Source organism: Equus przewalskii, chromosome 18, assembly GCF_037783145.1.
Source record: "Equus przewalskii isolate Varuska chromosome 18, EquPr2, whole genome shotgun sequence".
NCBI lineage: Eukaryota > Metazoa > Chordata > Mammalia > Perissodactyla > Equidae > Equus > Equus przewalskii.
Window position 1 is genome coordinate 46,458,968 of NC_091848.1, and position 14,357 is coordinate 46,473,324.

At 43.1% G+C, this 14,357-nt stretch overlaps 1 long non-coding RNA gene across 4 annotated transcripts; it reads right to left on the reverse strand.

Moving 5' to 3' along the window:
- Positions 1 to 4,967: 4,967 nt before the first annotated feature.
- Positions 4,968 to 14,057, reverse strand: LOC139076916 (uncharacterized). 4 transcript variants are annotated; one of them, XR_011528964.1, is made up of 3 exons: positions 13,504 to 14,057; positions 9,570 to 9,760; positions 4,968 to 8,070 (listed from the first exon to the last, which is right to left on the reverse strand). It is a non-coding gene; the product is annotated as an uncharacterized lncRNA (long non-coding RNA). The 4 variants fall into 4 exon arrangements; XR_011528966.1 differs by having other exon boundaries at positions 4,968 to 8,076; XR_011528965.1 differs by having other exon boundaries at positions 9,570 to 9,765.
- Between the last annotated feature and the right edge of the window lie 300 nt (positions 14,058 to 14,357).

A 14,357-nucleotide genomic window follows, 5' to 3' on the forward strand; every position in this document is an offset into this window, starting at 1 on the left:
CAGAGGGCTCAAGCTGGACTCTGGCTCTCATCTTTGCAGCCACCCTGGCTCCTGTCCTCACCTAGGATTATCTTCCCCCACGTGCAAGTCTGGCCCAAGGTAGACCAACTTTCCTCCTACCCTCGCTGTGACACTTCATCTCTGTGGCCCTGTCCCCATCAATCCAGTGCTCTTGTGCTCAGCAATAAGACTTCAGGGATATATGCCATTTACATAGAGCGCTCTCCCTGATTCAGCTCTACAAATTAATTCATCTGGCCTACAAAATCAGGCTCTGCAGAATCTGCAAAGAAAAAGAATAGCCCTTTTTTGGGAACCTGGTTCTGAAGCCAAGATGTATGTAAATTAAATGAATAGAGAACAATTCCGAGCCAAGATAATAAACAGGGGCTTGGTGGTGAGATACTGGCTGTGTGTGTGAGTGCCAAGAGAGTTCAAAGAAGGGAATAGATACTTGTGGGAAGGCCTTGTCAGTGACGACTTTTGGGAAAAACCAATGTGTAAAATCTAATAGAAAACTTGTTTGGTCTACTGTACACACTTTCCGTGGTCCAGCAAAGTGATTAAAAACAGTCATGGTTTGAGTCTTCAGGAGACAATATGATAAAATAGTAAAACCAATTGAGAAAAAAAAAAAAAACAAGGAGAAAGTAAAGTAATAGCAAAACATTTCACCAACTATCTATTTGTTTCAATTGAGTTATTCAGTATACTTTCCCCACGTTCTCTGAGTATGAAGCTTTAAACCAGGCGATTTCAGAGCACCTCTTCTGTTGTCCTTTCCTGCTCCTTTTGTCTTGCCTTAACTCCTGGTGGAGTTGGAATACGAAATTAACAGGATAAAAATAAAAGCAGGAATAGGAAAGTAAAGTTACCAAACGTAATAACTAAGGGAGTCTCAAGTAAGCTGTTGTAAGTGGCGCAGTTCTCAGGGCAGATGTGGAGAAGTCAGAGGGAGGAAACAGGAAGAGGAAGAACCATACCAACTATGTGTTAAAACAAGTCACTGTCAACTCTGCAAATGAACCGGTCATCAGGAAGCTGAGGCCCGGCCATAACCTCCGAAGGCTGAGAAACGACCATGGACTCAGAACCCTGTTTATGTCGTTAATATTCTCTCTTTGGAAAAGGAGGCTAATAATACCTCATAGAGTATTGTGATGATTAGATAATTGACACATGTAAAGCACTTAGAACAGTGGCACATAGTAAGTACTACAGGATTGACTTTCATTCTTCATATGTGATAAATACACGCAAAAGGTTAAGAAAGCAAACAAAAACCCAGTCCCTCTTAACATTTGGTTGGTATATTATTTTTAAGTAACCACATATTTGCTCTTTCCAAAATAAATGATAACTAAGATGGAAAAGAGACAGGTTAAATGAATGTTGGTCTGGGTTTAATAACAAATCCATGTTTTTGTTCGGATGAGGAAATAAACCTTAATAATTACACTAAAATGACCTTTGATTGCCTGATATTAAGATGTCCAAAACAGGCAAATGTTCGACCTCTTTAAAAACACCATATTTTTTTCCTGATGAAAGGCTGGTTTAAGGAGATAAACCAACGTCACTAGAAATAGGGGCTTGTTCCATTAGAAAAACCTTCTTCCAACATTGGAGCCAATGTCCGAATCTGCTGAAGAGTGAGTTGTTCAGATCCTTGAGTTTCCCTGGGGCCCCGACAAGAGTCCTTGAGTCACACTAAGGCTCTCAGCTTGATTTGAATGGATGTCCTTGCCATATAATGGCCCCTGCTGGTCTGGCCACATGCTGGAAGATGCGTGAGAGAGAAGCATTCCCTGATGTACTCCTCCAAGACCGTGCGCTCTGTGGGGGAAAGGAAGAGTTGGCTGGAGAATCCGCCATCCTGACTATTCAGAGGGGAACATCCCCACGATGGCCTCATTGAATTCTGCTTATTCCCCTCCAGGAAACTGAAAAGTGGGGACACACACTATCGTAGCTGCTGAATGACATCTCTTTCTATTCCTCCAGCTCTCAACCTCTGTGAGTCTAATGGGTTGTCCTGGTCCTCGGTTCCTCATGGTGACCTTAGCAAGGGAGACCCTTCACATCATATTCTAACCCTCGCTCTTCTTTAAAAAGACACTTCAGTTCCCCACAGCGACTTTTTCTCAAAGTACAGGAACTCTGCTTATCCGATTTCCTAGAGATATTCCTCAGGAATATTCCAGAGGCAAATCTCCTGTTAAATGGTGCTGGACAAGCGAACAGTAACCCAGAGAGTAGAGTCAGAGCTACGGCATGGAGAAAATTCATCTCTGCAGAAGTTCATGAGCCACGTGAGGTGAGGCGCAACTTTAGGGAAAAGAAGTCTGCTAAGAAAAATGTACAGAGAATTTAGGCCAAATATCACAAAGCCAAAATTAATTTTAAACTTTTTTTGTGTGTGAAAGTTGAATGTTTATGCAAATATCGTTTTTGAACTGAAGAACACACGCAGAAAGGCAAGGCTAGTAATAACAGAAAAGAAAAGTCGAAGCAATAAGTTTATAGGTACCTGATAAACAATTCTGGTTTTGAAAAACAACTTGGAATTCTTAAAAGTTATGTCAACTTTTACAGCTTCATGTGATATTCATAGCAGAGGTAACTGCTTTTATTTTCAAGTATTTTTACCATTAATGACTACATTCATACAAAGGTATGAATTTTTAAATTATAAGAAACCCTTGGAAGATAATTTACTGTAGGTCTGTGGTGAATCACGCTTCAAGGTGTGAAAATGGTGTATTTTTTCCAATTTTTCTATTTGGGCTAAACAATTTTAGCACACAAACATCATCATTAATAGAAGGGAAAAAATAAACGTTCCCTCCTAAAAAAGCATGAGCCTGCTCAATAAATAAGATCTGTTGTAAAATTAAAAACCTGATTTCAAGTCTGAGGATGAAGTTGTAAAAAGTTGGCCACTTTTGATTCTTAAGTGGGCCTTTGTAGCTGTTTTCTGAACCCCTGGAATAAAGAGGGTTGATTTGCGATGGAATCTCTGGAGCCTGCAGTCATATATTACAATATGTTGTAAATCCAGAGGGTACAATATAGATTTCACAGGGGGCCCTGGGGTTAATTGAAATTCCATCTGTTTCTTCTCTGTGGCAAACTTAGTATCCTGGGACATTAGCTCAGGATAAGATATGCGATTTCCAATTTTTTATTTTTAGGCTAAAGCAGAAGTTTGCCTAAATCTGCTCTTCCCTACTTTCTACCTCCTACCTTCTATTAGAAAAAAAAAGTTTACAAGACAGCTTTTATTTTCCCCACAGCTGCCCCCGAGGCAGCCCTCCCCTCCTCCCAGTGCATGCCGGGCAATGCCATGTATTCTTAGGCTCCCAATGGCCCCCATTACTGTCAATTAGTTACGGAATGCTACAGGGATTCATGCCTGACAGCTCGGGCAAAGGCAGGAGAAATGGGCTCAGTAGGGAGCGAGGGGCCTGATTCTTTTTTGTGCACAAGAAATACCTTTCTCAGCAAGGCTTTTAATGGCCTTCCCTTCTTTCTTTCCCTCTGCCCTAGCGCCGCGCCCCCCACCATCCCAGCACACATCATATACACATACGCTCCTACATTCACACACCGACGTGTTTGTGTGACTATCGCACAGGACTGTGAGAACTCTGAGAGCAGGAGCCTCTGAAGTGGCCTTGTAACCTCTGCCAATTACAGAGCTTTAAAATTCCAACTTCTATCTTTGCTCTAATCTGATTCCTCACTTCCTCTCCTCAGAAGGTTTCTTGTTACTAAGTGCCTTTTTTCGCCTCTGGCTTATTAGCGTATTTTCCTTCTGGAGCTCTCTTCCCTCCAAAGAACAAATGCCCTCTCTCTTTGGCCGCAGGCCCTGGGGAGGAAGCCCACTGCACGGTGCTGGCTGGGGCTGGGGCAGTGGCTTGTTGTTGGCATCCCATACGATTCCCATGTCCTTCTGACTTCTTTCTCTACCTCTTGCCTTCCTCTCCTCTACTTTCCCGCATCGCGTCCTCTTCTTCCTCCTATCTGTGCCTAGACTATTCCACTTACTCTGCAGACTTGAGGCCAGGGATTTTGTTTTATTTGTTTTCGTTCTCTCTCTCTCTCTCTCTCCTTCCTTCCCCACGCCAAATGTTTATCATAACAGGACAAAAGACTTTGTCTTGTTCACCAACATAGCTGTACTCCATAGAATAGCACCTGGCACAAGTAGAAACTCAATAATATTTGTTGCAAATGGATGCCTGAATAAAGAAACTAATGCCATTGGTGGTTCTCAGGGTTAAGGAGAACCCAGTTCACACCAAAATGGTTTGCCTGTTCTTTATCTGCTGTCTTTGCTCTTTTATATGAGTAGCAATTTTTTCTTACTGTTCAAAATGAAGATATACTTAGGAAAAGCCTTGTAGGAAAAGAACAGATCCCGATAGGAAATAACAACTACAAGGCTTAAAGTGCTTCCATTTCTCCACATGGCTTTGAGGAACATGACAGAGTAAAGATGGCAGAAGATGACCACTAGAGGAAAACACTCTCTGGGGCAACACGCCTGGGTTATACGTGGTTCCAGTCCCTTCCTCTCCAGGGGCCTGGCCTGGTGTGGGGTGTTGAGAGGAGTGAATGACTGGAGGAAGACAGTCCAGCCTGCCTAATGCAGCCATCTCTAGAAGGGTGAGGGGAAGGCCCAGGAAGAGGGCAACAGGACAGAAACAAGTGAGGGCCAGAGGGTGGAGTGCACACCTTGGAGGGATTTCCTGAGCCGAGAGTTAGGCTGCAGGCCTCTCTTTCAGGGCTTGTATAGTCTTGGGCATTATTATTGGGTGGACACTGCTCAGAGCAGGACTCTGGTCCACAAAATGCAGGTATCTTATATCATCACCCATCACTGTGCACATATTGCTTTAAGATTCGTGCAGAATCGTCAAGCTTCACATTCATGCCACCTGAGATGGATTTCCAGCGCTGTCTGGTTCCCAAATCTGTTTTATTTCAGTGCTTTTCAAACTTTAATGTGAAGTGAATCACCTAACGGTCTCATGAAAATGCTGATTCTGAGGAGCGTCCTGAGATTCTGCGTTTCTAACAAGCTCCCAGGTGATGGCGCTGTTGCTGGTCCACGGACAATGAGTCGCAAGACACTATTTCACCATCACGGCGAGAACTGGAGAGAGCTTTGTGAAGAGGGATCCACGCTAACCTGAATTAAAGAAGCAAAAGTCTCATTAATAAAGATTTTGATCCCTAAGATAAGAAAAAAAGACATTTATATCTAGAATCTCATATCTTTCCTTTTTGGTAAGTGAGTGTAGGAGGTACTTGGAAATAGTCAATTAACTCATAATTTAGATATGCTAAAGTTGTTTGCCCAGTGTAAATTTCATTTTTTTCTATACATTTGAATCAGATTCTATTACAAAATTTAATTTTTTTTTTTTTTTTTTGCTTTTAACAGTGGAGTTACTTTAGTGTGAAGAAAGAAATTAGCCATTGTATGATAAGTGAGGTTATTTGGAAGAGAATATGACTAGCTGTCTACCTTGCTTCTTTCCTATCTGCTGAAGAGGCAAAAAAAAAAAAAAAAAAAAAAAAAGAGGTACACACAGTTCCATGGGCAGCCAATAAATAAGATTGTGTTTGGGAAGAGGTACAACAGAATCCCCCACTGCACACAGTTGCTCCTACTCTAGGTGTCTGCTGTCACAAACACAGAGGCTGACGACTCGATTTACTGTGGTAACTTGTATTTATAAATCCACGGAAACTCAGAAGACAACAGCCAGCATTTACTAAGTCTGAGCTAGGCGCCAGTTGGGGGTCCCGATCCAAATGGAGCAAACAATCTGGTCAGGAAGATAACATAAGGAAAATTAAGCATTAAATTAAAACGTAAACTGTAATTTTACATAATTTCACAAACTGCCAGGAGTTTACGGGAATTAAACGGCGTTTTTATGGGAAGAAGACATTAACTTAGATGGAGAAGGTCAAGGAAGGTTTTCTGAAAGGCAGGATTTGAATTGGAATTTGAAGAAAGGTTAGGTGAGGAGAGATGGGAACAAGATGGACGAGTGTATCAGGACGGACAAAACAGTTGTGTGCATACAAGAGAACATAAGTGTTTGGGAGCTTATGAGCAGAACTGTTTGCTGGAGTGATTTATTTATTTAACGGAAACATGGTAGAGGGAGAAATGGTGGGAAAACAAAGTCGGGATTAGATTAAGAAAGGTCTGAATGTTAGGCTAAGAAGATTGGACTTGATTCTGTAAATAATAATAATAATAATAGGGGACCATTGGATGTTTTGAGTAGAAGAGTGCATTTTAACAGAAGTATTTTAATAGACTAATTTCAATAGTCCAAGTGCAAGGGATAAGGGACAGAATTAGGACTGTGGTGAAGGGAATTGAATATGTGAGCTAGAGGGTTGAGCTAAAGGAATCAGAAACTTTAATGATATTATAGTTAATGGGTGGGCAGTAACCTTGAGGCTTGAGGTTAGTAGAATAGGAAATAAACAGTTTGGGGGGAAATAAATTAAATTTGAGATATTTTAAGTTTTAAGTAATAGTAGGACGGACACCTGGAAGAATCCAGTAGACAACTGGAAGTGTGACAGTGTGACCCTGCCTAGAGGTAGTCATGCCTGGAGCCTTGGGTGTGAAAGACTCTGCTAGGGAACCGCGCAGAGACAGAACCTTGGGCAGTGCCCCTGTGGGCAGCCTGGGTGGGGAAAGAGCAGTAAGAAGGAAGAGGAACCCAGAGTGTGACAGCCTTGAAGGGAAGAGGGAGCGTCAGGCCAGGGGCTGCGGCCACAGCATTGAACGCTGCAGAGAAACCAGACCATCTGATCAAGGGAAGGTTCTTCAAGGCTCCTGGCACCTTTCCCAGCGTGGACAACATGGAGGGAGGGGTGGAAACCAGGTGACTGACGAGACTGAGGGGTGAGCAAGTCACAACAAAGGTAGAATTTGTGGACATTTCCTTAGACAAAAGAAAAAATAGGATGGAAACTGAAGGAGAAAGGAAGAGCAAGTGCTTTTGTTGATTTTCAATTTATTATAGTGGCGACACAGCTTTCTTTGTTTTTTGATTAAGGGGGAAAAATGAGAGAAAAATTGATGGTATCTAAAAACTGCAGACGGACGGGAATTTGAGTTGTTAAAATCCTGAAGGAGTCAGGCCCTCTGGGAAAGGGGTGAGCCTTGGAAATGAGAAAGGAAAACCCCCCACACCAAAAACAACCCAGAACACCACTGCCTCCACATATCTGGAAGAAGAGGGATGCAGAGATGCAGTACTCAGGCTCCTGGGGGTCCCACCAGCTCAATAAAGAAGCAGGTGAGACAGTTTTCAAGCTCTGGGCCTGGAGGTGAAGTGGAAGAATGGAGAATGTTGGGACAGGCCATTGAATCAGGAAATTGGCAAAAGGTGAATAAAGAGCATTGCTAAACAACAGTTGAGATGAGCATGAATACACCAAGTAAGCACAAACACACACCTAAGGACAGTGGTCGTGACTCAGGGATGTGGAACCAGCGCAAGAGACTGAGGGACATGAGGTGAGCGCCAGGATGCAAGTGCTGAGGGCAACACCCAGGTGGCTGGCATCAAGTCCACCTAGGGTTAATACAACTCAAGTGGGATGATCCAGACACCATAGCATATCAACAAGAGGAAGATGATTAAGAATGGCGAACAAAAACAACTGAGAGACTATTTCAACTCTGAGCATCCCAATTTAAAAGGCACTTGTTGGGGATCAAGCAAAGGGCAATAACGTACTGAACACCATGTGCTCAGCACTGGGCTTGGGCATGTTGGGGATACACAGAGGCATGAGGCAGTGTTCCTGCCCTCAGGGAGCTTTTGTGTAGTTGGAGAGAGGACACAGGCATCTCACATCCTCTGAGCACATCCACATTGTGCAGTAGAGACAGGACTTTAAAGACGGTGAAGAAGAGCTGGTTGGAGCAGAGCCGTTGAGAAGTGGCCAGGGTGGCAGAACAGGAGTCGTCCTCTCTCCTACCTTCTTCACATCTTCTCTTCTATTCACATCCAAGCCACATAGCTGCACCTCCAAGAGATTGGAAATGGAGACAAGAAAAGGGTAACTGTGACTTTCTTATCATGTGAGAGAGCCCTGAAAGCTTCACTCCCCTCCCTGCTCAGAAAGATTTGAAGGCAACACTCATCTTCCTTCTGTGCCCCATGTAGGGCATTTCGCTCATCAGGGCAAGCTGTGTTGAGAGGAAGAAATGAGATCTGTGAGAGGTGAGAAGTCTGGCATCTTTTTTTATAAAAAAAATTTATTTATTTGTTTCCCCTCCCCTGTTATATTGAGATACAATTGACATATAACACTGTATAAGTTTAAAGTGTACAACATAATGATTTGACATAAGTATTTATTGTAAAATGATTGCCAGAAGATTAAACATTCATCACCCCACATAGTTACAATTTCTTTTGCCCCTTGTGATGAGAACGTTTAAGATCTACTCTCTTAGCAACTTTCAAATATACAATACAATATTGTTAAATACTGACATCACGGAGTCCTTGATGAGCAGGAAGCAGCCGGGAGCCACGCCGCAGCTCACAGCCACTGAAAGCACGGCTGCCCTTGGAGCATTCCTATGGGCTGTGGGGAGGTCTGCTCCTTGAGCGCTCCCTCACTGCTATCCCCACTCCTGGGGTCTGCCCTGACTTCAGAGCATGCTGTTCAGATCATTCAAGCCTGGGGAGGAACTCTGGACCTGCCACTTACCAGCTATGTGACCTTGGGCAACTTGCTTAAGACAACTGAGTCTCATTTCCCCCTCCAATGGGGTAATAATTCTTGTAGGAAAAGTGTGTGGCACTAAGCAACTGCTTGATGTTATTGCTTATTGTCATTTTCAATTACTAACTCCTTCCTCTTACCTTCATCGCTCGGTAATGAAAATGATAATTTCCTCCAACCCATTTCTTTAATTCAGGCTTGGTAGCTGAGAGCCCTCCCCTGGTCAGATGGACCTGGCTCAAGTAATCAACCATTGCCTGGCACTGGACTAGAGTCTATTATTTGACTAATGCTTCTCTGACCCAACATACACACACACACACACACACACACACACACACACACACACACACACACTACCCTGAGCCCCATTCAGAGGTACTCAATCAGAATCTTGGAGAGGTGAAGCCTGGAAGCTATATTTTTAAAAGCTTCTGCCCCTGATTAAAAATGTCGTACCTGTTCAGACTCACATATCCTATGAGAATACATAACAATATTGTTTGAAAAATAGACGAGTTATTTTCTATCAGGCTAAGTTCAGAGACTGAAGCTGCCTCAGTGATAGATGTAGAACAAATTGAAAGAGATTGGGCCAGTTGGGGACTTAAGATTTCATAGAAGCCCACCATAAAGACGACTTTTACTGTTTGTTGTTTTCTCTACACTAAAACAGTCTAGGGTTGAGGCTTGGGTTTGCTCTAATCTTTTTTTTGCTTATTTTGGCTGAAATTAACCATCACTCTATCACAGATCTCTGCTTTACCTGTCATCATGTGACTTACATCTTTCTGAAGAGTCAAGGACCGAGGCGTCCACGGAAGGAGGAGAGCAGGGGTGCACAACAGAGGAAGGAGGGATCAGAGGCCGAGGGTGGGGATGCTGGCAGGAGACAGGGAGAGTAGTGGTGGGGAACCGCTGTGAACGGACCATCCCATATGTACAGTTCTGGCAGGTGATGTAAAATTCAGCAAACCTGTGCTGAGGAAATAACTTTTCAGACATTTCTAATGTCTTGCTCTATGCCCGGCACTTGTAGGTGTGTGTGTGTGAGAGACGGAGATGGGGGATGGGGTGGCTGTCTACCCAGAGTTCAAAATAAAAAAGCTCCCTCTATTGACTCCTGAATGGCTGAGATAAAGAGAACCACATGGGACTCATTGTCAGAAATGAGAGCTCAGAAGCTGGCCTCCTTTTTCCCATTATTATGCTATTCTCCTCCTTCCCCCACCCCTCCCATCTCAGAATGTTCCCCAGCCCCCACCCAACAGCCCAAAGACCCTCTTTTCAAGCTCCCACTGTCGAGGCCCCCTCAACGGAGCCCAAGACCTCCATTCAGAGTCACTGGTTTGGGTAAAATCCCTTATTCACCCCCTCCACCCCCCTGCCCCGTCAGCTGAGCCTCAGTTCAGACCTCACAAAACAAAACAAAACCAGCCCATAGAACTGATGGTTGCTGCTGGAGGACCCCCCTCCACTCCTGCCCCCAGGGCCCCCTGCCAAGGCAGTTTCTATTCTCCAGGGTCCCCTCCCTCCCTGCCCCCAGCTCCTGCTGGATTTTTGTAGTTAACAAGTGCACACTGTTATTATTGTGCCCCCTATCATATTTATTCCCTTTCAGGGCTGATCTGCACTTTTGTCAGAGGCCACCGATGCATCTTTTGACATTTTAGCCTTTCTGTCTGCCGGGGACTGATGGCAGTGGTGGCAGCAGGGGCGACCCATGCTTCTAAGACGGAGCAAGCAACGCAGAGATGAGGAAGAAGAGAACAAAACCCCAAAACAGGGGGGAAAGAAGAGGAAAGAGAAAACATTGTAACTTGTTAGTGACCCAATGCGAAAGAGGCAAGGGGAGGGGGACGCTAATGAGTTTGATGACAGTTGGATTTAAAAGAGTTTTATTTCCCAGCAAGGCTGCGAGGTGGCTAACTTTGTTAGAACACTCAGCTAAACTCTCTTGTTTTCACAAGTTATCTAAATTCTAGGAAAATGAGAGAAACAGAGAGAATGAGAAAGTGAAACCCAGAGAGATTCAGCGAGAAATAACAACAAAGAGAGAAAGCAAAAGAGAACGAAAGAAAGAAAAAATTATTTTTGGTGTTCTTTTTTTTTAAAGGTTCGCACCTGAGCTAATATCTGTTGCCAATCTTCTTTTTTTTTTCTTCTTCTTCTTCTTCCCCCCAAAACCCCCTAGTCCATAGTTGTATATGCTAGTTGTGAGTGCCTCTGGTTGTGCTATGTGGGATGTCGCCTCAACGTGGCCTGATAAGCGGTGCCATGTCCGCACCCAGGATCCGAACTGGCAAAATCCTGGGCCACTGAAGACAAGCACGCGAACTTAACCACTTGGCCACTGGGCCGGCCCCCATTTTTGGTGTTCTTAATGTAATACATAATTGAAAGTGGCTAATAGATTTGGTAAAGGTCTCTTGTGCCTTTTATAAATGTAAAGCTTAGGGAATGTCACCAGAGTCCCAAAACTTTAGGGATTAGAAAACTTCTCAGATTCTTTCATGTTCATTTCCATAAGAATTTTGTGGTCACGGGATAGAAGTAATGCCTAAAAGTGTTGTGCCAATTAATGACTGCAGAGAGGGCTGAAATATCAATGGAGAGGAGCTTAAAGAAAACACAGCTAATTAATTTTCACTTGACCTCCCTATAGGGTCGCATTTTTATTCCATTCGTACATGTGAGGAAAGGAAGTTTAACTGCGTGTGATTTCCACAAGGCCCAAGGTAGAGCGAGGAATTGAGAACATACAGGTGCTGAGCCCACTGCCAGCTCCTTGCAAAACCACAGCCTTTATCTTTCACTATCATACTTCCAGGAAAGAATGCATCCATACGGATGAGGAAATCTGAACAACAACATTCCAACACACTCCTTTAGCAGAAGAGCGTTTGTCAAGAGAACATAAAGGGGAGAGTCTGGCCGGTAGGATTAGTCATCTCTCAACTTGGTTTTCTTTCCTTATAAGACAAAAAGAGGAATCTCATGAAAAGGCTATGTAGAGGGAGATGCTCCAAGTCTTTTCTGATCATCTTCTTTCACTTTTCTAAAAATCAAGTTGTATTCTTAAAAACATCATCCTTCCAAATTGCTCACGGCATCACAAACATTAATCAAGCCTCAGGAGATTGTGGGTGGCCTATCTTATCACCCTCAGCTTTCAGATGGAGAAACAGGTTTAGAGGAATGAAATCTCTAGGGCAAGGGTACTAAGCAACTCCGTGGTGGGACGAGGTCTACAGTCTTCATTCCTAGGCTGAAATCCACACACCCTTCTGCAAGGTCAATGTCATCAGCATGTCCTTCAACAAAATTTCCAAGGGCTTACTCTGATTTTTATGCCCAAGCTTTTCCCTGGTCTCCTTGTGCAAACTTTAAAAGATGCCCATTCTACCTCGCCTGAGATGTGAAATCTAGGATCCTCACAGGTTTTACTTCAGAATAAACCCTCAGCCTTTACTTTATTCTCCTGTCATACAATTTCTACTCACACAGGCTTGATTCACTTGTCTTTGGAGGCAGAAGCAGGATACCTGCTCCAGTTTCCCTTTCTCAGGAGTACAGGTCCCCCAACGACCAGTATTAACACAAAAAATATTGCTCCATGATACTTGTACAGTGCTTCCTGGTTCATAAAAATGCTTCATCCAGCCTTTCAGTTGAACCTCACTACAGCTCTAAGAGTTGTGCAGATGAGGAAACTGAGTCAGCCTTAAAGAGGTTATATGTTCCAAGTTGCGCAGCTGGGAAGTTGTGTGTGTGTTTGGGGAGGGAGAGGGAGAGGCGAGAACCCGGGTCTTCTAGGATTTAGATCCAGAAAGTTTTACGCTACTGCTGGAGAATGAATTTCTCTGTTTATACTGATGAAGTTACCACTGGCAATATAAGCCTCTGAAAATAATTCTGCCTCAAAGAAAATTAGTATGTTGCATAGAGTATTTCTCAAGTCTTACTAAGGAACCTAGAACCACTACTTAAAAATCAGAAAGATTGCCACAAAGGTAAGGTAAGCTGTAATCTATTTGGATTTAGGGACCTGAGATTTGCATAACATTGAAATGTTCTGCCGCATTGTGGGCATAATTTATTCAGGTAACCTGTACAAGTTTTGAGGTCAAAACTGTCACCCAGTTTAGAAAAGAGCGTGTGTTCTGTAGATGCTGGGTTAAGTGTTCTAACAATTAACTAGGTCAAGGTGGTCAATGGTGTTGTTCAAATCATCGATGTCTTTACTCCTTTTTTGTCGAGTTCTATCAGTTGCTGAGAAAAGGGTGTTAAATCTTCAACTGTGACTTTGGTCTTGTCTATTTCTCCCTTTAATTCCGTCCATTTTTGCTTTGTGTATTTTAAAGCTCTAAGTGCATACGCATTTATTATTTTATGTCCTCCTGATGAGTAGAGTCCTTTATCACTATGAAATGTCCCTCTCTGGAAATACTCTTTGTCTTGAAGTCTACTTTATCTGATGTCAATGGAGCTCTTCCAGTCTTCTTATGCTTACTGCTTGCGTGGCTTAGTTTTTCTACCTGGTTGCTTTCAACCTATGTCATTCACTCAGAATCAAAAACATCTAAATTCCTGTTTCTATAAGAGCCTTTTGTAAATTTTATTAGTTTGAGTAAGATATTGAGAGTATGATCATCTCTGGATGAAGCAGTGAGAGGAAATTTCTGAATCTAAAAAGTTAGTCAGATGCAGATGGCCTACCTGACAGAAACGGCCAGCTCCCTCGACCCGTGATAAAACGTCACCATCTGAACTCTCAATTCCTTTTCCCTTCTCTTCTCATTCAAGTCTTCTTCTCATTCATCCAAGTCTTCTCCCACTTCCAATTGCTGTCTTTTTCTCTTCTCCAGAAATTAATCACTAGTCCATGACCGTGTCACCTTCATCCATGACCATTAAGGTTTTCTTTGCTTGGACATCCCTGCCTCTCATCTTTCCAACCAAAAGATGCAAGCAGGGAATCTCATCGAGTTCTTTCTTCTCCTGGGAGACTCTCCTCAATGCTCCTTTTGTTTGTGTTTTGACCTCTCGGTTTGGTAACTTTTCTTGTATGCTTCTTGAAATAGCTCACATTTTTCACTCTCCTTTTTCCCCCTTCAAATTGCTCCATAAAACTCACTTCTTTTTCTTAGTCTCCCTGTTTTTCCTCCTTTGCAGCCACATCAACTCAACTAGATGTCTCACTGTTTATTCAGTGTTTTGTTTATGTCTAAATCAGACAGTCAACGCCTTGAGGCTAGGGTTTCATTCTCAGAGTTCTGTGCTTTGCAGAATGCCATCTGCACTTACCACACTCTATAAATAATAAATAATCAGACCAAAGAATTAGTAAACTGCTGCCAGATCAGTGATTAGCATAAAGTACTCAACACATTGAAAGAGTTGCTGCTGCTGCTGCTGCTGACACAAAAACTTTTTCTCCAAGAAAAACAGAGCAATGAGAAAGAAATTTGGAAAAGATACTTGGTCACAATTCCATTTGGATGAGGGAGAGGACAACTGACTGAGGAGGGGAAGGCTCCCAGGGCTTCCTTCTCACCCTCTGTCTCTCAAAG